The sequence below is a fragment of the Aethalodelphis obliquidens genome, unplaced genomic scaffold (assembly GCF_003676395.1).
Source record: "Aethalodelphis obliquidens isolate GAN/ISIS:26980383/991018 unplaced genomic scaffold, ASM367639v1 scaffold21, whole genome shotgun sequence".
NCBI classification, from domain to species: Eukaryota; Metazoa; Chordata; class Mammalia; order Artiodactyla; family Delphinidae; genus Aethalodelphis; species Aethalodelphis obliquidens.
The window spans coordinates 24,567,885-24,590,463 of record NW_020837965.1 but is presented as its reverse complement, the minus strand read 5'-3'; the positions used below and the strand labels follow the sequence as shown (position 1 = coordinate 24,590,463).

At 33.8% G+C, this 22,579-nt stretch overlaps 13 non-coding genes and 1 pseudogene across 13 annotated transcripts; all 14 read right to left on the bottom strand.

Moving 5' to 3' along the window:
• Positions 1 to 3,110: 3,110 nt before the first annotated feature.
• On the bottom strand, positions 3,111 to 3,183 carry LOC113627837 (small nucleolar RNA SNORD113/SNORD114 family). The gene has a single exon (XR_003435753.1). It is a non-coding gene; the product is annotated as a small nucleolar RNA SNORD113/SNORD114 family (small nucleolar RNA).
• A 494-nt stretch (positions 3,184 to 3,677) lies between these two features.
• On the bottom strand, positions 3,678 to 3,754 carry LOC113627896 (small nucleolar RNA SNORD113/SNORD114 family). The gene has a single exon (XR_003435807.1). It is a non-coding gene; the product is annotated as a small nucleolar RNA SNORD113/SNORD114 family (small nucleolar RNA).
• Positions 3,755 to 4,601: 847 nt separating this feature from the next.
• On the bottom strand, positions 4,602 to 4,673 carry LOC113627825 (small nucleolar RNA SNORD113/SNORD114 family). Its single transcript, XR_003435742.1, has one exon. It is a non-coding gene; the product is annotated as a small nucleolar RNA SNORD113/SNORD114 family (small nucleolar RNA).
• Positions 4,674 to 5,806: 1,133 nt separating this feature from the next.
• Positions 5,807 to 5,878, bottom strand: LOC113627876 (small nucleolar RNA SNORD113/SNORD114 family). Its single transcript, XR_003435790.1, has one exon. It is a non-coding gene; the product is annotated as a small nucleolar RNA SNORD113/SNORD114 family (small nucleolar RNA).
• Positions 5,879 to 8,376: 2,498 nt separating this feature from the next.
• Positions 8,377 to 8,451, bottom strand: LOC113627883 (small nucleolar RNA SNORD113/SNORD114 family). Its single transcript, XR_003435795.1, has one exon. It is a non-coding gene; the product is annotated as a small nucleolar RNA SNORD113/SNORD114 family (small nucleolar RNA).
• Positions 8,452 to 9,291: 840 nt separating this feature from the next.
• LOC113627881 (small nucleolar RNA SNORD113/SNORD114 family) lies at positions 9,292 to 9,363 on the bottom strand. Its single transcript, XR_003435794.1, has one exon. It is a non-coding gene; the product is annotated as a small nucleolar RNA SNORD113/SNORD114 family (small nucleolar RNA).
• Positions 9,364 to 10,262: 899 nt separating this feature from the next.
• Positions 10,263 to 10,336, bottom strand: LOC113627811 (small nucleolar RNA SNORD113/SNORD114 family). The gene has a single exon (XR_003435730.1). It is a non-coding gene; the product is annotated as a small nucleolar RNA SNORD113/SNORD114 family (small nucleolar RNA).
• Positions 10,337 to 11,433: 1,097 nt separating this feature from the next.
• On the bottom strand, positions 11,434 to 11,497 carry LOC113627815 (uncharacterized; annotated as a pseudogene).
• A 1,538-nt stretch (positions 11,498 to 13,035) lies between these two features.
• Positions 13,036 to 13,110, bottom strand: LOC113627870 (small nucleolar RNA SNORD113/SNORD114 family). Its single transcript, XR_003435785.1, has one exon. It is a non-coding gene; the product is annotated as a small nucleolar RNA SNORD113/SNORD114 family (small nucleolar RNA).
• Positions 13,111 to 14,016: 906 nt separating this feature from the next.
• On the bottom strand, positions 14,017 to 14,093 carry LOC113627887 (small nucleolar RNA SNORD113/SNORD114 family). The gene has a single exon (XR_003435799.1). It is a non-coding gene; the product is annotated as a small nucleolar RNA SNORD113/SNORD114 family (small nucleolar RNA).
• An 883-nt stretch (positions 14,094 to 14,976) lies between these two features.
• LOC113627823 (small nucleolar RNA SNORD113/SNORD114 family) lies at positions 14,977 to 15,048 on the bottom strand. The gene has a single exon (XR_003435741.1). It is a non-coding gene; the product is annotated as a small nucleolar RNA SNORD113/SNORD114 family (small nucleolar RNA).
• Positions 15,049 to 15,950: 902 nt separating this feature from the next.
• LOC113627865 (small nucleolar RNA SNORD113/SNORD114 family) lies at positions 15,951 to 16,022 on the bottom strand. The gene has a single exon (XR_003435780.1). It is a non-coding gene; the product is annotated as a small nucleolar RNA SNORD113/SNORD114 family (small nucleolar RNA).
• Positions 16,023 to 16,894: 872 nt separating this feature from the next.
• Positions 16,895 to 16,966, bottom strand: LOC113627841 (small nucleolar RNA SNORD113/SNORD114 family). Its single transcript, XR_003435757.1, has one exon. It is a non-coding gene; the product is annotated as a small nucleolar RNA SNORD113/SNORD114 family (small nucleolar RNA).
• A 4,418-nt stretch (positions 16,967 to 21,384) lies between these two features.
• On the bottom strand, positions 21,385 to 21,456 carry LOC113627830 (small nucleolar RNA SNORD113/SNORD114 family). The gene has a single exon (XR_003435746.1). It is a non-coding gene; the product is annotated as a small nucleolar RNA SNORD113/SNORD114 family (small nucleolar RNA).
• Positions 21,457 to 22,579: the final 1,123 nt, after the last annotated feature.

The window sequence follows — 22,579 nt, the reverse complement described above, 5'->3', positions numbered from 1 at the left end:
ACGTTTTCTTCTGAGAGTTTGATAGTTTCTGGCCTTACATTTAGGTCTTTAATCCATTTTGAGCTTATTTTTGTGTACAGTGTTAGGGAGTGACCTAATCTCATACTTTTACATGTACCTGTCCAGTTTTCCCAGCACCACTTATTAAAGAGGCTGTCCTTTCTCCACTGTACATTCCTGCCTCCTTTATCAAAGATAAGGTGACCATATGTGCGTGGGTTTATCTCTGGGCTTTCTATCCTGTTCCATTGATCTATATTTTTGTTTTTGTGCCAGTACCATACTGTCTTGATTACTGTAGCATTGTAGTATAGTCTGAAGTCAGGAAGCCTGAGTACTCCAGCTCCGTTTTTCGTTCTCAAGATTGCTTTGGCTATTCGGGGTCTTTTGTGTTTCCATACAAATTGTGAAATTTTTTGTTCCAGTTCTGTGAAAAATGCCAGTGGTAGTTTGATAGGGATTGCATTGAATCTGTAGATTGCTTTGGGTAGTAGAGTCATTTTCACAATGTTGATTCTTCCATTCCAAGAACATGGTATATCTCTCCATCTATTTGTATCATCTTTAATTTCTTTCATCAGTGTCTTATAATTTTCTGCATACAGGTCTTTTGTCTCCTTAGGTAGGTTTATTCCTAGATATTTTATTCTTTTTGTTGCAATGGTAAATGGGAGTGTTTTCTTGATTTCACTTTCAGATTTTTCATCATTAGTGTATAGGAATGCCAGAGATTTCTGTGCATTAATTTTGTATCCTGCTACTTTACCAAATTCATTGATTAGCTCTAGTAGTTTTCTGGTAGCATCTTTAGGATTCTCTATGTATAGTATCATGTCATCTGCAAACAGTGACAGCTTTACTTCTTCTTTTCCGATTTGGATTCCTTTTATTTCCTTTTCTTCTCTGATTGCTGTGGCTAAAACTTCCAAAACTATGTTGAATAAGAGTGGTGACAGTGGGCAACCTTGCCTTGTTCCTGATCTTAGTGGAAATGCTTTCAGTTTTTCACCATTGAGGACGATGTTGGCTGTGGGTTTGTCATATATGGTATTTATTATGTTGAGGAAAGTTCCCTCTATGCCTACTTTCTGGAGGGTTTTTATCATAAATGGGTGTTGAATTTTGTCGAAAGCTTTCTCTGCATCTATTGAGATGACCATATGGTTTTTCTCCTTCAATTTGTTAATATGGTGTATCACATTGATTGATTTGCGTATATTGAAGAATCCTTGCATTCCTGGGTTAAACCCCACTTGGTCATGGTGTATGATCCTTTTAATGTGCTGTTGGATTCTGTTTGCTAGTATTTTGTTGAGGATATTTGCATCAGTGTTCATCAGTGATATTGGCCTGTAGTTTTCTTTCTTTGTGACATCCTTGTCTGGTTTTGGTATTAGGGTGATGGTGGCCTCGTAGAATGGGTTTGGGAGTGTTCCTCCCTCTGCTGTATTTTGTAAGAGTTTGAGAAGGATAGGTGTCAGCTCTTCTCTAAATGCTTGAAAGAATTAGCCTGTGAAGCCATCTGGTTCTGGGCTTTTGTTTGTTGGAAGATTTTTAATCACAGTTTCAATTTCAGTGCTTGTGATTGGTCTGTTCATATTTTCTATTTTTTCCTGATTCAGTCTTGGCAGATTGTGCATTTCTAAGAATTTGTCCATTTCTTCCAGGTTGTCCATTTTATTGGCATAGAGTTGCTTGTAGTAATCTCTCATGATCTTTTGTATTTCTGCAGTGTCAGTTGTTACTTCTCCTTTTTCATATCTAATTCTATTGATTTGAGTCTTCTCCCTTTTTTTCTTGATGAGTCTGGCTAATGGTTTATCAATTTTGTTTATCTTCTCAAAGAACCACCTCTTAGTTTTACTGATCTTTGCTATCATTTCCTTCATTTCTTTTTCATTTATTTCTGATCTGATCTTTATGATTTCTTTCCTTCTGCTAACTTTGGGTTTTTTTTGTTCTTCTTCCTCTAATTGCTTTAGGTGCAAGGTTAGGTTGTTTATTCGAGATGTTTCCTGTGTCTTAAGGTAGGATTGTATTGCTATAAACTTCCCTCTTAGAACTGCTTTTGCTGCATCCAATAGGTTTTGGGTCATCGTGTCTCCATTGTCATTCGTTTCTAGGTATTTTTTGATTTCCTCTTTGATTTCTCCAGTGATCGCTTCGTTATTAAGTACTGTATTGTTTAGCCTCCATGTGTTTGTATTTTTTACAGATCTTTTCCTGTAATTGATATCCAGTCTCATAGCGTTGTGGTCGGAAAAGATACTTGATACAATTTCAATTTTCTTAAATGTACCAAGGCTTGATTTGTGACCCAAGATATGATCTATCCTGGAGAATGTTCCACGAGCACTTGAGAACAATGTGTATTCTGTTGTTTTTGGATGGAATGTCCTATAAATACCAATTAAGTCCACCTTATTTAATGTATCATTTTAAGCTTGTGTTTCCTTATTTATTTTCATTTTGGATGATCTGTCCATTGGTGAAAGTGGGGTGTTAAAGTCCCCTACTATGAATGTGTTACTGTTGATTTCCCCTTTTATGGCTGTTAGTATTTGCCTTATGTATTGAGGTGCTCCTATGTTGGGTGCATAAATATTTACAATTGTTATATCTTCTTCTTGGATTGATCCCTTGATCATCGTGTAGTGTCCTTCTTTGTCTCTTGTAATAGTCTTTATTTTAAAGTCTGTTTTGTCTGTTATGAGAATTGCTACTCCAGCTTTCTTTTGGTTTCCATTTGCATGGAATACACAGTGGAGATATTTTTATCTTAACAAAATGAATAACAGCAAACTTGAGACAAACCCACAACAATATAACTGACTCTTAATTATCTGTATTGATATGATCCTTAGTCAAAGTGATGCTCTTGATCCATTTATTCCTGAGTTTCAGTGTTTTCAATTTTATTAATAGTATTTCTTGTCTCGCCACATGTTTATACTTAGACAAAGTTCACCCTTTTTTCTTTACCTGTTATTTATATTTATTTAATGGTTTTATAATTAATCCATTAATAATAATAAATCTAAATCTATGAACCAAATACATATACTGGGTATATCTTAACATGAAATACAAGAAATACACTAGGTATTTTGTTGGACCTCAGTATCTAGACATATATTACTCATTATCCAGACTCATCTGCTACCATTCATCATCACTGGCGCATGAAAGCCCTCTTTCTTTTCATTCTCATAAACATCTGTTTATCGATAAATTCATTGCTAAATACACAGAAATAAAAAATAAACTAAAATATTGTCAATATCTATCTCTAAAATCTTTTCCAGAGACTAACTCTGTTTCAAAAACTGACCTCAAGGATACATTTATAGATTAATCAACATAACATTTCATGTCACTCTGATACTAACATGGCATTTTTCCTTCTTTGATTATATTTCATATTTTGAATAATACATGAATAACCTTAAACAAACCACTGAAATTAAAACATTGACTATTACTCACATGGTCTTCATACTCCTACAGCACAGATGAAACCAGAGAGCTCGTGACCATGCAAGATGCTTCAATCAGCTCCAGTGCGTCCATTCTGAGGAATATAAAGCAGAGGAGATGATAATAAAATGAGATGCTCTTCCTGACATCTGTCTATAGGATGCCTTCTCAAGTTGAGAATGGACTAGCTTAATTCAATACTGGACCTCAGAGTTTTAGACATGTATTCATCGTATATGACTCATATTGATGATGACCAGAAATCATCATCGATCCAATATTGGTCCTATTTTTCTACATACATTTCTATATCTTTATTGATTAAATCAAAAATCCACTAATAATTTCAGCAGTACAATTCAAAAAATAAAACAAGAAGAGCCTTGGTGTACATAGAAGTATTGTTACTGTAACATATCTTCCTCGATAATACATTGTTTTCCATATATACATTAATCAATATAATGGTTCATATATTCATACTCAGCACTGAGATGTAGCTGCCTTCTTTACTTATATTCCACATTTCTTAATAATACCGTAAATTACTTTAATAAAAAAACAGAGAACGTCAACTGTTACTCAGAACTCCTGTCCATGGAAGATGCTAAATCATCTCTACTGCCTTCATTCTGAGGAGTACACAACACAGAAGATGATAAAAATATTGAGACCTAATAACCACTGATCCTTGTTTTCTGCATTTTGTTTACTCAGTATTTAGATATTTATTACTTTTTCTTTCTCTCTATACTTTTTATCTTGTTAAATGAAAAAGCTTAATCTATAGTCTTAGGCAGAACAATTAAACTGTCTTTACTGATGCATTTCTATCTAAGCTTGGTCAAAGAGATGACCTTCAGCCATTTATTTAATGGGCATCAGTGTTTTCAGTGTTTACTAACAGTGTCTTTTGCTAAACCAAATACGTTCATATTTGGACAGTGCTTCACCCTATTTTTCCTTATGTTTATTTGTATTTGTTTAATGGTTCTATCAGAGATCCATTAATAATAACAAATCTAAGTCTGTGAAATCCATACAAAGATATGATCTATTTATATTCCTGTCATCTCTCTATAGAGACAATTTCACCAGAAGGAAGAGACTACTTATGGTCTGGGCTGGACCTCAGAATTTCAGACATGTTTTCATCATTCAGGACTCTTCCCGTCACGATCATCATCATTGGTCCATCACTGAGTCTCTTTTCTTCCATCATTTCTATATTTGTATTGATTAAATCATTAATTAATTGGTAATAATAAAAATAATATATGGTTCACTAAATATTCCAAGAATAAGACTCTTCAATACCCCTAACCTCAGTTTACAGAATCATTTCCCACTAAGGGCCCATCTCTTCCAATTTTCAACCTCAATCCTATCCATTATCAATTATTCAAAAGAATATTTCTTATATTTATCATTGAACTATGAGTAAGTTTTTGATTAATGTAATACTTTTTAATAACACCATGAGTACCCTCAAACGCACCACCAGTCCAAGACAACAACCTTGCCCATTGCTCACCTTAGTTTCCTTCCTGACACAGGGGCGGTGTGACAAGTGAGCACGGCAGAAGCTGAAATAGCAGGAACATCCATCCTGAAGAATAACAAGCAGACAAGGTGATAAAAATACTGAGATATACGCTCTCCATTGATCCAAATAACACACTATTCATTTGCACAGTAATTGAGGCATTGACTAAATTATGGTAATATTTGTTTCTTTTTCCCTTAATAAATCAAATGTCAAAGTTGTAACTGACTCAGTCAGTAACCAATACCTGTCATTTTCTATATCGCCCCTAGCCAAAGAGGTGATGTACCACTTCTTTCCCAATGGTTAGAAGTCTTTTCAATAAATTTTTTTAAAAAGAATTATGGGGGTGTTTTTTGGATGTGGACCATTTTTAAAGTCTTTACTGAATTTGTTCCAATATCGCTTCTGTTTTATGTTTTGTTTTTTTGGCCACGAGGCATGTGGGATCTTAGCTCCCCGACCAGGGATCGAAACCGCACCCACTGCATTGGAAGACGAATTCTTAACCACTGGACCGCCAGGGAAGCCCCTCAAAAAATATTAATGTATTAATATACGATAGTAATTTTTGCCTAACCACATATTTTTATAATTGGAAAAGGCTTCACATTCATCATTTTTTAAATTTTACACATCTGTATATTCACTATTTCATTGATTCAGTTACAAAAATAGAAAAAAATGCCTGGTCATAATAACCAAAACAAACATCTTTGTGTATTCCTAATCACTGCCTATAAGGTCACTGCAAACAGGAAAATGGACTAGAATCCATTTGCATCGGACTTCAGAGCTCCAGACACGTATTCATCGTACACGACTCATACGCCACCGGTAGTCATCATCGATCCAATATTGTCCCTTTTTTTCTAAATATATTTCTATTTCTTTATTGTGTAAATCACAAATTCACAGATTTTTTTCTAAATATATTTCTATTTCTTTATTGTGTAAATCACAAAATCACAAATTCAGTACAATTAGAAAAACAAGAAGAGCTTTGATGTATATAGAATACTCTTACTTTAATACATCTCTCATTAACACTCTCAGTTTTCCGTATATTCATTAATCAATATAATGATTCTTATACCAATACTCAACACTGAGATGCAGCCGCCTTCTTTACTTACAGTCCACATTTCTTAATCATACATTGAATTACTTTAATAAAAAAACAAACTGAGAAAAGAACTTCGACTATTACTCACATTAATCTCCATCCTCCTACTATTCAGAGGCAAGCACAGAGCTCATGCCCATGAAAGACGCTAAATCATCTCTATTGCCTTCATTCTGAGGAGTACAGAACACAGGAGATGATAAAAATATTCAGACCTAATTGCCATTGATCCTTATTTTCCAAATTTCATTTACTCAGTATTTAGGTAGTTATTATTTTTTCTTTCAATACTTTCTATTTTGTTAAAAGAGAAAGCTCAGTCTTTAGTCTGAGGCAGAACAAGTAAACTGACTCTTACATATGCATTTATATCCAAACTGGGTCAAATAGGTGACCCTCAGCCATTTATTTAATGGGCATCAGTGTTTTCAATGTTTGTTAACAGTAACTTTTGTCACAAAGTTCCAATTTGGACAATGTTTCACCCTACTCTTCCTTATATGTTTATTTATACTTGCTTAATGGTTCCATCACAGATCCATTAATAACAACAAATCTAAGTCTATGAAATCAATATAAGAATATGATTTCTTTATATTCCTGACATCTCTCTATAGAAATAATTTCAAACAGGGAATAGACTACTTATGATCTGGGCTGGACCTCAGTTTCAACCATGTTTTCATCATTCAGGACTCTTCCCATCACAATCATCATCATTGGCTCACGACTGAGTCTCTTTTTTTGTTCATTTCTATTTGTTTATTGACTAATTCAGTAAGTCACTCATAATAATTTAAAAACCCTATTATTCACAAATCCCAAGAAGAGTCATGATATTTCTATCTATAAATAGATCATTCTCACAGCAATGTACCTCTTTTTAAATTATATGCTGTTACTCATCTATGCATTAATCAATTAATGTTTCATAAACTTCTGTATCACTGAGCTGCATTGTCCCTCTGTCATCCTATATGGAATTTTCAAATAGTACACTGTATACACACACAGAGGGAAAAAATCACTGAAACCAAGATAAGAAATTTGACTATTACTCACATTGGTCTCTGTGCTTCTAACACAGAGATGCAATCATTAAGGTGCATCACCACGGAATAACGCTTCATCAGCGCGAATGTGTCCATTTTGAACAATATGAAGCACAGTCAATGAGGAAAAAAAACAAATTTATTGCCATTGACTCTTGCATTCTACATTTCATTTACCCAGTCATTTAGGAATTTATAACTTTTTTATAACGCATTGTTTTCTCTTAACAGAAAGAACAACTTCAAACTTGAGATTGACTCAGAACAATAAAATCAACTCTGAATAGTTCAAGTCTATTTGATACTTGGCCAGAGAGGTGATACCCCTGAGCCATCCATTTCATAATGGACATCAATGTTGGCAATTTTTATTAATATTTCTTGCCTCATTATATATATTCCTAATTAGACAATAATTTACTGTTCTTCTTCATCTATTATCCACATATTTTTAATGGTGCTCTCATTGCTGTATTACTAATTTTTAACCTCGGTCTAAGCACTTGAACTTCTTAACATCTGTGCATAGGATGAAATAAACAAAGAAAAAGAGTATGGACTGTGTTGGGCCTCAGCGTTCCAGACCCTTATTTTTCGTCATCCATGGTCATGTGTTAATCATCATTGATTCATTTGGGCCCATGTTTAGTTCATTTATTTATATATTTGTATCAATTAAATGATTACTTCACTTATAATAATAAAATAAATATTTGAGTAACAAAAACCAAACAACTAGCCATTGGATATCCCTGACTTGTCTCTAATACCAACATAAATTATACCATTCATTAATAAATATGAATGTTATATATTATCAATTAATCAACATAAGGTCTCATATGATATTTATCATTGGGCCATAGTTAACTTTTTGATTATATTTACTACTTTCAAAGAATACAATGAAAACACTTAAACCAACTCCCCAAACCAAGACAGGAACCCTGGCTATAGCTTACCTGGGTCTCTGTCCCATAGCAACCTGAAAAGGAGAACCTTGATCAAAATGGAGGCTGAACTCACCTTGAGCTTCTATTCTGAAAAGTACCAAACAGAGAAGGTGATGACCGAGATTGAGACTTTCACACCATGGATCGGCGGATTTGTTGACTGATGCTTTCATTAGCATAACCAATGAAAACACATGAAGAGAAGACCACATTTCTTTTGTATTGGACCTCAGCGTTCCAGATATGTATTATTCGTCATCAATGACTCACACGCTAGCATATATCATCATCAATCCAGAAAAGATGACTTTCTCTTCATTCATTCTATATCATTTATTGGTTAATTCATTAATTCACTAATTACAACTTTAAAACAATATGATTCACAAAACGCCAAGAAGTCCTTGTTATTCCTGATATGTATTTTGAGTCATTCTCAAATCAATGTATCTTTGTTATTAATTATACAACTTTTCATAAATGCTTTAATCATTGTGATTCTATTAATCACATATTTGTTACAAGGACACATTGGACTTTCTGGAATATTTTTAATCCTTTTTGTTAACACAATGAAGACCCTTAACAAAACATCCAAACCAAGGAAAGAATTTGCTTATTACTCACATAGATCTCTGGGATCCTAAAACACAGATCCTATCCTAAGGCTGTCAATCAAGGAAAGGTCCTTAAATCAGGTCCACTGTGTTGCTTCTGAGGAGAAGAGGGAAGAACAGATGATCAAAATGGTTGAGACATTCTCTCCACTGATCATTGATTGCTTTTACCTTCCATTTAATCAATCCTTAGGCAATCATTAATTTGGTGTGAATATTCATTTCTCTTAAGAAAATGAACAAGTTTGACCCTTGACCAGATTATGAACATTATGTAAGACTTTTATTCCCTTAGAAAACAGTTAACAGTCATATACCATTCACATATTTATATAATGGCCAATGCTTCACGCATTCATCTTTACTGATTTATATAATTATTTATAGATTCTCTCATTTATCCAATTATAATAATAGATGAAAATGCATACACATAAGGAACAAATCAAGATCTCGGTATATTCCTGACATCTGTCTATAGAATACCTTCAAATAATGAAAATGGACTAGATTAATTTTATTGGGCCTCAGAGTTCCAGACACACACTCATCGTATATGACTCACATGCTGCCAGTAGTCATCATTAATCCAGTACTGTATCTCTTTTTCTTCATTCCTTTCCACACTATTTATGGGTCAATTCATAATTCGGTAATTATAATTTTTAAAATGGTTATTCATCGGAACCACCGAAGAGCTTAGAAATATCTTATATTTAGAATCATTCTCGTGTCAACATCTTTCATTAATAACTCTCATTTTTCATTTTATGAATGAATCAATATAGTACTTCATATTAATCCCATTATTTCACACTGGGCTATTTGGATTTCATTGATTATATATCACAACTTGCAATAATACAGTCAATAGCCTTAAATAAAATATTGAAACTAAGGCCAAAATTTGTCTATTACTTACATGGTCTCCACAGTCCTAACACGTGAATGCAGCCAGAGCTCTCAGGACCACAGAAGAATCCTTCAACCAGCTTAAGTGCTCCCATTCTAAGGAGTACAGAGCAGAAAAGATGATAAAAAATTTCAGACCTTATCTCCATTGATCCTTGTTATCCACATTTCATTTACTCATTTAAGCATTCATGAATTTTTCATAGTGTAGTATTTTTTTCTCTTAACAAAAGAAAACCTTAAACTTGAGACTGACCCAGATCAACAATGTTGACTCTTACTTATCAGTGTCTGTATGATCCTTTCAGCAAAAGGGCAAGACACTTATTCATTTATTGCTTAAAGGGCATGAATGTTTTCTATTTTATTAATAATATTTCTTGCCTGACCACATATGATCCTGGTGGACAATGCTTCACCTTCTTCTTTTCATCTTTTTTTTACATTTTTTCAGGGCTCAATTACTGATTTATTATTATTAATACATCTAACCCCAAAAATGGAATATGATGCTTGTATTTTCCTAACATCAACCCATGGGGTCATTTATCACAGAACATTGGCTAGATTTTGCGTTGTGTGGAATCAGGGTTACAGACACATGGTATTCACCATATATGACTCCTATGCCTCCAGTCATCATCAGTGGTCCAGGAGGGGCTCTTTTCTCCAGTATCGGCTACATCTGTTTATTGATTAATTCACTATTATTTAAATGACTCCCCTGGTAGTCCAGTGGTTAAGACTCCATGCTCCCCATACAGGGGGCCCGGGTTTGATCCCTGGTCAGGGAACTAGATACTGCATGCCACAACTAAGAGCTCACATGCTTCAACTAAAGACCCTGCGTGCTGCAACTAAAGACACTGAATGCTGCAACTAAGACCCGGCATAGCCAAATAAATAAATAAATATTTTAAAATAAATAAATAAACATAAGTCACACAAATAAATCATGAGTAAGACCCTTAAATATCCCTAACATCTATCTAAACCATCATCTCCCCTGACACTCAACTCTCTCATTAACTGAGCTCAGTGTTTCATATATGGATTAATGATCATATTCCTTGACTTTGGCAAGTTTGGACTTCTACTATATTTTTTAACAGTACAGTAAGTGTCTTTTTAAAAATACGGTTCAATCCAAGACACGAACACTGACTACTACTCACATTGTTCTCCATCCTCCTAACACAGATGCAACCATAGGGCTCCTGACCATGCAAGATGCTTAGATCAGCTCAAGGGCATCCATTCTGAGGAGTACAGGGCAGAGCACATGACAAAAAATTGAGAACTAATCTCCACTGATCCTTGCTTCTGCATTTCATTTTTCAGTGGTTTAGACAATCATTAATTTGGAGTATATTTATTTCAATTTCTCTTAAGAAAATGAACTTAAAACTTGACGCTGACCAAGAAAATGAGCAGTGATTATTACTACAATTATCCATCTTTCTCTTAGTCAAAGATTTTTCATGTACCATTTATTTCTCTTTGGACTTCACTGTTTTCAAATTTACTAATATTGTTTTTTCTATCACCACATATGTTTATAATTGGACAATATTTCACTGCCTTCATCTTTATTTATTTATATGCTTGTTTATTGCTTATTTGATTAGCCCAATTATAAAATATAAAGAAAATGCATAAACATAAAGACCAAAAACAAGTCCCTTGTATATATCAGACAAGTGTCTCTAGAATCAACTCAAATAGGACAATGGACTAGATTCCATTTGCATCGGACATCAGACTTCCAGTCATCGTACACGACTCATTCACCACCAGTAGTCATCATCGATCCAATATTGTCCCTCTTTTTCTTCACTCATTTCTACATGGTTTATTGACTAATTCAGAAAAATCAATAATAATAATTTAAAACAGTTTATTTACAAAACCCAAGAAGAGTCATTATATCCTTATTCTGTAAATAATTCATTCTCACAGCAGAGTATCTTTCTTAAAAATAATGATGCCGTTTTTCATCTAAGCAGTATTCAATATATATCACTGAGCTACAGTTGGCCTTCTTTTATTCTGTATGGAACTTTCAAATAAAACAGTGAATAATGCACAGGAAAAAAAAATCACTGAAACTGAGACAAGAAATTTGACTATTACTCACATTGGTTCCTGTGAATCTAACACAGCGATGCAATCATACGGTGCATGACCATGGAATCATGGTTAATCAGCTTGAACATGTCCATTTTCAGAAGTACAATGCACAGTGGATGTTTAAAAAAAAGGAAAATGTATTGCGATTGATTCTTGCTTTCTAGATTTATAGTACACAAATCATGAAGAATTTATAACTTTTTCATAATTTAGAGAATTTTTCTATGAACAAAAAGAACCTCAAACTTGAGAATGACACAGATCAATAAAACTGACACTTAATCATCACATCTGTATGATGCTTGGTCAAAGAGGTGACACCATTGATCCATTCATTTCCTAATGGGCATCAGTGCTGGCAATCTTCATTACTATTTCTTGGCTGACAATATATTTTCATAGGTACCTAATAATTTACCTTTTCTTCTTAAGCTATTATTTATATATCTTTAATGGTTCTATTATTTATCCATTAATAATACTAAATCAAAATCTATTAACCCAAAGTAAGAGCATGACTTTATATATTTCAAACATGTGTCCATAGGACAAAATCAATGTAGAAAATAGAGTGTGTACACTTCTTGGTCCTCAGGCTTCCAGATACTTATGGTTCCTTGCCCGTTAATGCCTCATCCTCTACCCAACTTCATCGTTGGTCCCCTTGGGTCCAATTTTAGTTCATTCATTGGTACATCTCTATCAATTAAATCATTACATTATTAATACTAATGAAAGAAAAACATGAATACCCAAAACCCAAGAACCAGACCAGCGAATATCCCTAACTTCTCTCCAAACATTATCACCATACATGAGATCTCCTTGGTTAATGAATTTCCAGGTTCTGGATTATCACTTCATCAGCATAAGCTCTCACGGTTATTTATCAACAGGCCATCATCAACCCTTTGATATATATCGATTATGTTTGAAAATACAATGAAAACACTTAAACCAATTCCCCAAACCAGGAGAGGAACACTGGCCATTACTCACCTGGGTCTCTGTCCCATAGCAACCCGAAAAGGAGAGCCTTGATCACAATGGAGGCTGAAATCACCTTGAGCTACTATTCTGAAAAGTACCAAACAGAGAAGGTGATGACCGAGATTGAGACTTTCTCTCCTTTAATCCGCAGATTTCTTGATTGATGCTTTCATTGGCTTAATTAGCATAACCAATGAACATGCATGAAAAGAAAGACCACATTTCTTTTGTATTGGACCTCAGAGTTCGAGACACGTATTATTCATCATCGATGACTCATACGCCGGCATTTATCATCACTGATCCAGAAAAGATGAATGTCTCTTCATTCTATATTGTTAATTGATTAGTTCATTGATTCACTAATTATAATCTATAACTCTATGAGTCACAAAACCCAACAAGGCCTTGATACCACTAACATGTCTCTAGAAAGATACTCACATAATTATATCTCTTTCATATTTATGATCAGTTTTTCAAATCTGCATTAATCAATATAATGCTTCATATTAATCTCTTTATTATCAATAGGATAAAAATAGCCTTCTTTAATTATACTTCAAATATTTTATTAATTCAGTAAATATGTTAGAAAAACCACCCAACCCAAGACTACAAATTTGATTTTGCTCACACTGGTCTCTTGGTTCCTAAAACAAAGATGCCATCCTAGGCTGGTGCTCAAGGAAGAATATTTCTTTCAGGTCCAGTGTGTCCACTCTGAGGAGTATAAAGCAAAGCAGATGATAAAAATGGTGGAGACACTCTCCACTTACCCTTACTTCAACATTCACACACATATTTAGGCAATCATTAATTTAGTGTATGTATTAAGTCTGTTGAAAACGAACCACTTCAGTCTTGCCACTGAGCCAGAATATGAAGGTTGTCTACAAATTATCCTGTCTACCTCATTCTTACCCTAAGTGGTAATGGTCATGTACCATTCATTACTAATTGAACTTCAGGGTTTCCATGATATATTAATAATATTTCTTGTCTCACCACATATTTTGGTAATTGGAAAGTGTTTTACTCCATTCATCGTTATTTTTAATTATATATTTATTTATAGATTCTCATAGTATCCAATTATAATAATAGAATGAAATGCATGAACACAAAGACAAAAAACAAGCCCCTCATTTATTCCTAACATTTGTCTATAGGACACCTTCTCAAGTTGCGAATGGACAAGCTTAATTTAATATTGGACCTCAGAGTTCCAGACATGTATTCATCATATACAACTCATATTGATGATGACCAGAAATCATCATCGATCCAGTACTGTTCTTATTTCTACATACATTTCTATTTCTTTATTGATTAAATTAAAAACTCACTAATAATTTTCGCAGTACAATTCAAAAAACCCAAGAAGACCCCTGATGTACATAGAATTATTCTCAGTGTAATACATCTCATACTAACAGTCTCAGTTTTCCATATATGCATTAATCAATATGATGGTTTGTATATCCATACTCAATACTGAGATACAGCTGCCTTCTTTATTTATATTCCACATTCCAAACAATACAGTGAATTACTTTAATAAAAAAGCAAACTGAAAAAAGAACTTCAACTATTACTCACATTAATCTTCATCCTCCTATTATACAGAAGCAACCACAGAGTTCATGTTCATGGAAGATGCTAAATGATGCATTCATTCTGGAGAGTACAGAACATGAAAGATAATAAAAATATTGAGACCTAATCACCAGTGATCCTTGTTTTCTACATTTCATTTAGTCAGTATTTAGATATTTATTAGTTTTTCTTATTCTCTCTATTTTTTGTCTTGTTAAAAGAAAAACCACAACCATTTGGCTAAAGCAGAACAATTAAACTGATGCCTACTTATGCATTTCTACCTAATCTTGGTCAAATAAGTGACCCTCAACCATTTATCTAATGGGCATCAGTGTTTTCAATGCTTATTAACCATATCTTTTGCCTCACAAAATACGTTCAATTTGGACCATGCTTCACCCTATTCTTTCCTTACATGTTAATTTATATTTCCTTAATGGTTCCATCACAGATCCATTAATACTAACAAATCTAAATCCATGAAATCAATACAAGAATATGATCTTTAAATATTCCTGACCTCTTTCTACAAAAGCAATTTCAAAGAGGGAGAGACTACTTATGTTCTGGGTTGGACCTCAGAGTTTCAGACATGTTTTCATCGTTCAGGACTCTTCCCGAAACGATCATCATCATTGGTCCACGACTGAGTCTCTTCTCTTCATTCATTTGTATATTTGCATTGATTAAATCATTAATTACTTGATAATAACCCCAAGAATAAGACCCTTCAATATCCCTAATTCTCAGTTTAAGAATCATTTCCCATTAAGCGTCCACCTCTTGCATTATTCAACCTCAATCCTGCCCACTATCAATTATTCAAAATAATATTTCTTCTCAGATTTATCATTGAACTATGAGTAATTTTTGATTAATTTAATACTTTTTAATAACACCATGAGTACCCTCAAACACATCACCTAATCCAAGAATACCAACCTTGCCTGTTATTTACCTTAGTTACTTTCTGACACAGAAGCAGCAGGACAACTGAGCACAGCAGAAGCTGAAGTAGGGGGAACATCTGTCCTGAAGAGTAACAAGCAGACAAGGTGATAAAAATATTCAGATTTATCCATCTATTTATTTATTCTCCATTTATCCAATATTCCGCTATTCATTTGCACAGTAATTTAGTCATTTACTAAATTATGGTAATTATTTATTCGTTTTTTCCTTAATGAATCAAATGTCAAAGTGCTTACTGACTCAGTCAGTAACTAATACCTATCATTTTCTGTATCACTCTTAACCAAAGAGATAACATCTTTATATAACTTTTTACCTAAAAACGTCGTTTCAATATATATTAATGTATTTGTATATAATAGTAATTTTTGACTAACCACATATTTTTATTATTGAAAAGCCTTCATATTCATTATTTAATTTACAAATTTGTATATTGACTACTTCATTGATCCAATCATAAAAATTTTTTAAATGCATGGTCATAATAACCAAAACAAATATCTTTGTATATTCCTAACCTCTGCCTATAGGATCACTTCAAACAAGATAATGGAATAGATTCCATTTGCATTGGACCTCAGAGTTCCAGACACGTATTCATCGTACATGACTCTTACGCCACGGGTAGTCATCATTGATCCAATATTGACCCTCTTTTCTACATACATTTTTATTTCTTTATTGTATAAATCACAAATTCACTGATAATTTTAGCATTAAAAAAAAAACAAGAGCACTGATGTATATGGAATTATTCTTAGTTTAATATATGTCTCATATTAATGCTCAGTTTTCCATATATGCATTAATCAATATAATGGTTTGTAATAACATACTCAACACTGAAATGCAGCTACCTTCTTTACTCATATTCCACATTTCTTAATGATACAGTGAATTTCTTTAATAAAAAAAAAAAACTGAAAAAAGAACTTCAACTATTACTCACATTAATCTCCATCCTCGTATTATACAGAGGCAACCACAGATCTGGTGACCATGGATGATTCTAAACCATCTCTAGTGCATTCATTCTGAGTACAAAACACAGAAGATGATGAGAATACTGAGACCAGAAGCCACAGATCCTTGTTTCTGGAATTTCATATACTCAGTATTTAATTATTTATTAGTTATTGTTTTTCTATTTATTTTTTACCTTATTAAAAGAAAAACCTAAATCTTTAGTCTGAAAAAGAATAATTTAATGACTCTTACATAGGCATGTCTATAGAACTCTGGTCAAGGAGGTGACCCTCACCCATTTATTTAATGGGATTCAGAATTTTCAGTTTTTATTCACAATATCTTTTGCTTCAACAAAGGTGTTCATATGAGAAAAATACTTCACCCTATTTTTCCTTATACATTTATATTTGCTTAATGAGTCCATCACAGATCAATTACAAATAACAACTATAACTCTATGAAGTCAACAAGAATATGATCTTTTGGTATTCCTGACATCTCCCTATACAATTTTAATGAAGGAAATAGACTACTTATGCTCTGTGTTGGACCTCAGAGTTTCAGACATGTTTTCATCACTAAGGACTATTCCTGGAACGATCATCATACTTCGTCCATGAATATGTCTCTGTTCTTTGTTCATTTCTATTTGTTTATTAACTGATCAAGTAATCCATTCACAAACATTTTTAAATTCTATTATCTGCAAAACCCAAAAAGAGCATGATATCCCTACTGTGTAATAGTTCAATTTCATATCAATGAAACTCTTTTTTGAATTAGATGCTGTTTTCATTTATTTATTAATCATTTAATGTTTCATCAAATTCTCTATTTCTTATTGAGCTTGGCCATCTACTATTCTGTACGGAAATTTTGAACTTTACCCTTAATACACACAGACACACACACAGACACACACACACACACACACACACACAAACACAGAAACCAACAAAACCATGAGAAAAAATATGATTAAATATTTCTTAATAGATCTTTATTGGAGTATAATTGCTTCACAATACTGTGTTAGTTTCTGTTGCACAACAAAGCAAATCAGCCATATGCATACACATGTCCCCATATCCCCTCCCTCTTGAGCCTCCCTCTATCCTCCCTACCCCACCCCTCTAGGTCATTGCAAAGCACCGACCTGATCTCCCTGTGCTATGCTGTTGTTTCCCACCAGCCAAATATTTTACATTCGGTAGTGTATATATGTCAATGCCACTCTCACTTCGCCCCACCTGCGCCCTCCCACCCCATGTCCAAAAGTCTATTTTCTATGTCTACCTCTTTATTCCTGCTCTGCATCTAGGTTCATCAGTACCTTTTTTCTTTTAGGTTCCATATATATGCGTTAGCATACGGTGTTTGTTTTTCTTGCTGACTTACTTCACTCTGTATGACAGACTCTAGGTCCATCCACCTCACTACAAAACTCAATTTTGTTTCTTTTTATGGCTGAGAAATATTCCATTGTTTACATGTGCCACGTCTTCTTTATCCATTCATCTGTCGATGGGCATTTAGGTTGGTTCCATATCCTGGCTATTGTAAATAGTGCTGCAATGAACATTGTGGTGTATGTCTCATTTTGAATTATGAGTTTCTCAGGGTATTAGCCCAGTAGTGGGATTGCTGGGTTGTATGATAGTTCTATTTTTAGTTTTTTAAGGAAACGCCATACTGTTTTCCATAGTGGTTGTATCAATTTACATTCCCACCAACAGTGCAGGAGGGTTCCCTTTACACCACACCCTTACCAGCATTTACTGTTTCTAGATTTTTTGATAATGACCATTCTGACCAGCATGAGGTGATACCTCATTGTAGTTTTGATTTGCATCTCTCTAATAATTAGTGATGTTGAGGATCTTTTAATGTGCCTGTTGGCCATCTGTATGTCTTCCTTGGTGAAATATCTATTTAAGTCTTTGGCCCATTTTTTAACTGGATTGTTTTGTTTTTTTTGATATTGAGTTCCATGACCTGTTGTATATTTTGGAGATTAATCCTTTGTCTGTTGTTTCATTTGCAAATATTTTCTCCCATTCTGAGGGTTGTCTTTTTGTCTTGTTTATGGTTTCCTTTTCTGTGCAAAAGCTTTTAAGTTTCATTAAGTCCCATTGTTTAGTTTTGTTTTTATTTCTGTTACTCTAAGAGGTGGGTGAAAAAGATCTTGCTGTGGTTTATGTCAAAGAGTGTTTTTCCTATGTTTTCCTCTAAGAGTTTTATAGTGTCTGGTCTTATGTTTAAGTCTTTAATCCATTTGGAGTTAAGTTTTGTGTATGGTGTTAGGTAGTGTTCTAATTTCACTCTTTTACATGTAGCTGTCCAGTTTTCCAGCACCACTTACTGAAGAGGCTGTCTTTTCTCCATTGTATGTTCTTGCCTCCATTGTCGTAAATTAGGTGCCCATATGTGTGTGGGTTTATCTCTGGGCATTCTATCCTATACCATTGATCTATATTTCTGTTTTTCTGCCAGTACCATACTGTCCTGATTACTGTAGCTTTGTGGTATAGTTTGAAGTCAGGGAGCCTCATTCCTCCAACTCCGTTTTTCTTTCTCAAGATTGCTTTGGTTATTCAGGGTCCTTTGTGTTTCCATACAAATTGTAAAATTTTTTGTTCTAATTCTGTGAAGAATGTCATTGGTAGTTTGATAGGGATTGCATTGAATCTGTAGACTGCTTTGGGTAGTATAGTCATTTTCACAATATTGATTCTTCCAACCAATTGATGGGAAGATCAACTGATCACCTCCTTAGCAAGATTTATTCCTAGATATATTATTCTTTTTCTTGCAATGGTAAATGTGAGTGTTTTCTTAATTTCTCTTTCTGATTTTTTGTTGGTGGTGTATAGGAATGCCAGAGATCTCTGTGCATTAATTTTGTATCCTGCAACCTTACCAAATTCATTGATTAGTTCTAGTAGTTTTCTGGTGGCATCTTTAGGATTTTCTGTGTATAGTATCATGTCATCAGCAAACAGTTACAGTTTTCCTTCTTCTTTTCCAATTTGTATTACTTTTATTTCTTTTTCTTCTCTGACTGCTGTGATTAGGACTTCCAAAACTATGTTAAATAAGAGAGGTGAGAGTGGACATCCTTGTCTTGTTCCTGATCTTAGTGGAAATGCTTTCAGTTTTTCACCATTGAGTATGATGCTTGCTGTGGTTTTGTCATATATGGCCTTTATTATGTTGAGGCAGGTTCCCTCTATGCCCATTTTCTGGAGAGTTTTTACCATAAATGGGTGTTGACTTTTGTCAAAAGCTTTTCTGCATCTATTGATATGATCATATGGGTTTTATTCCTTATTTTGTTAATGTGGTGTATCACATTGATTGATTTGCATATATTGAAGCATCCTTGCATCCCTGGAATAAACCCCACTTGATCATGGTGTATGATCCTTTTAATATGTTGTTGGATTCTGTTTGATAGTATTTTGTTGAGGATTTTTGCATCTATGTTCATCAGTGATATTGGTCTATAATTTTCTTTTTTTGTGATATCTTTTTCTGGTTTTGGTATCAGGGTGATGGTGGCTTCGTAGATTGAATTTGGGAGTGTTTGTGCCTCTGAAATTTTCTGGAAGAGTTTGAGAAGGATGGGTGTTAGCTCTTCTCTAAATGTTTGATAGAATTAGCCTGTGAAGCCATCTGGTCCTGGGCTTTTGTTTGTTGGAAGATTTTTAATTACAGTTTCAATTTCACTACTTGTGATAGGTCTGTTTATAGTTTCTAATTCTTTCTGGCTCAGTCTTGGAAAATTGTACTTTTCCAAGAATTTCCATTTCTTCATGGTTGTCCATTTTATTGGCATATAGTTGTTTGTAGTAGTCTGTTATAATCCTTTGTATTTCTGCACTGTCTGTTGTGATTTCTCCTTTTTCATTTCTAATTTTATTGATTTGTGTCTTCTCCCTTTTTTTCTTGATGAGTCTGGCTAAGGGTTTATCAATTTTGTTTATCTTCTCAAAGAACCAGCTTTTAGTTTTATTGATCGTTGCTATTGTTTTCTTCGTTTCTATTCCATTTATTCCTGCTCTGATCTTTATGATTTCTTTCCTTCTACTGACTTTGGATTTTCTTTGTTCTTCTTTCTCTAGTTGTTTTAAATGTTTATTTGAAATGTTTCTTGAGGTGAGAGTGTATTGCTCTAAACTTCCCTCTTAGAACTGCTTTTGCTGCATCCCATAGGTTTTGGGTCGGTGTGTTTTTACTGTCATTTGTTTCTATGTATTCTTTTATTTCTTCTTTGAGTTCTTCAGTGATCTTTTGGTTATTAAGTAGCACACTGTTTAGCCTCCATGTATTTGTGTTTTTTACAGTTTTTTTCCTGTAATGGATTTCCAGTCTTATAGCTTTGTGGCCAGAAAAGATGCTTGATATGATTTCAATTTTCCTAAATTTTCCAAGCCTTCATTTGTGACCCAAAATGTGATCTATCCTGGAGAATGTTCCATGTGCACTTGAGAAGAAAGTGTAATCTGTCACTTTTGGGCAGAATGTTCTATAAATATCAATTAGATCTATCTGGTCTGTTGTGTCATTTTAAAGCTTGTGTTTCCTTATTTATTTTCTGTTTGGATGACCTGTCCATTGGTGTAAGTGGGGTGCTAAAGTCCTCTACTATTATTGTGTTACTGTCAATTTCCCTTTCATGGTTTTTAGCATTTGCCTTATGTATTGAGGTGCCCCTATGTTGGGTGCATAAATATTTATAATTGTTATATCTTCTTCTTGGATTGATCCTTTGATCATTATGTAGTGTCCCTCCATATCTCTTGTAAGAGTCTTTATTTTCAAGTCTATTTTATCTGATACGAGTATTGCTACTCCAGCTTTCTTTTGATTTCCATTTGCATGAAATATCTTTTTTCCATCCCTTCACTTTCAGTCTGTATGTGTCACTAGGTCTAAAGTGGGTCTCTTGTAGACAGCACTGGTCTCCTGGCTCCTAAAAAAAGATGCCACCCAAGGCAGATGCCCAAAGAAAAATCTTTAGATTAGCTTTGAATAGGACATCAAAGTTACAGACACAAATTCAACTTTCATGACCCATAAGCCACCAGGAGTAATCAGCCATACAATGTAACTTCTGTGACCTCAAGTATTTGGGCATTGTTTATTGAATAATTCAATACATCACAAAATAATTGAAAGTGCTATTAAACACAAAACCTGAGGATAATCATGATATCCCTATTCTGTAAATAGTTCATTCTCACAGCAATGAATCTCTTTTGTGAATTATGATGCTGCTTTTGTATTTTTTTTCACCTATGTAGTAATCAACTAATGCTTGAAAAATGCAACATTTAAAACTGAGGTGTATTGGCTTTATGTTATCCTATATGGATCTTTCTAAAAATAAACTGAGTGTATGCTCAGAGGAAGGAAAAAGATTGAAAGAAAGGCAAGAAATTAGATTATTGATTACATGGGTTCCTGCAGTTATATGATGCATCGCCATGGAATCGATCTATTATGGCCTTTCCTTCTCTTTGCTTATTACTACATTGTTTACTGATTGAAGAAATAAATCTCTCATAAATATTGGAAAACCTATTAATCACAAAATCTAAGGGCAGTCATGATATCACTCTTATCAAAAGAGTTCATTCTCACAGCAGTGCGTCTCTCCTGTAAACCATGATGCTGGGTTTGTGTTGATTTGTTTTGTATTGTTTTGATTTGTTTGTTTTTTTCCATCCGGGCAATAATCAATTAATGTTTCATAAAATGTAACATTTATCACTGAGCTGCATTGGCCTTACTTTTCCTGTATGTATCTCTCCAATAATACACTCAATGCACACACAGAGGGACAAAAAAAATAACGGAAACCATGACATGAAATTTATTACCCACATGGGTTCCAGCAATCATAAGGTGCATCACCATGGAATACTGATAGCTTAATCAGCTTGAACATGTCCATTTTAATCAGTAGAAAGCACAGTCAATGAAACAAAAAAGAGAAAGAAAAAGGAAACTGTATGGACATTGATGCTTTCTGTCCAAATTTAGAGTTCTCAATATTCATGAATTGATCACTCTTTCATAATGCAGAGATTTTTCTTATTCTACAATCAAAAATACCCTCAAACTTGAGAGTGCTCCAGAACAATAAAATTGAATCTTAATTATTCACATCTAAATGATGCTTGGAAACAGTTGACCTCCTAGGTCCATTTGTTATTAACGGTCCT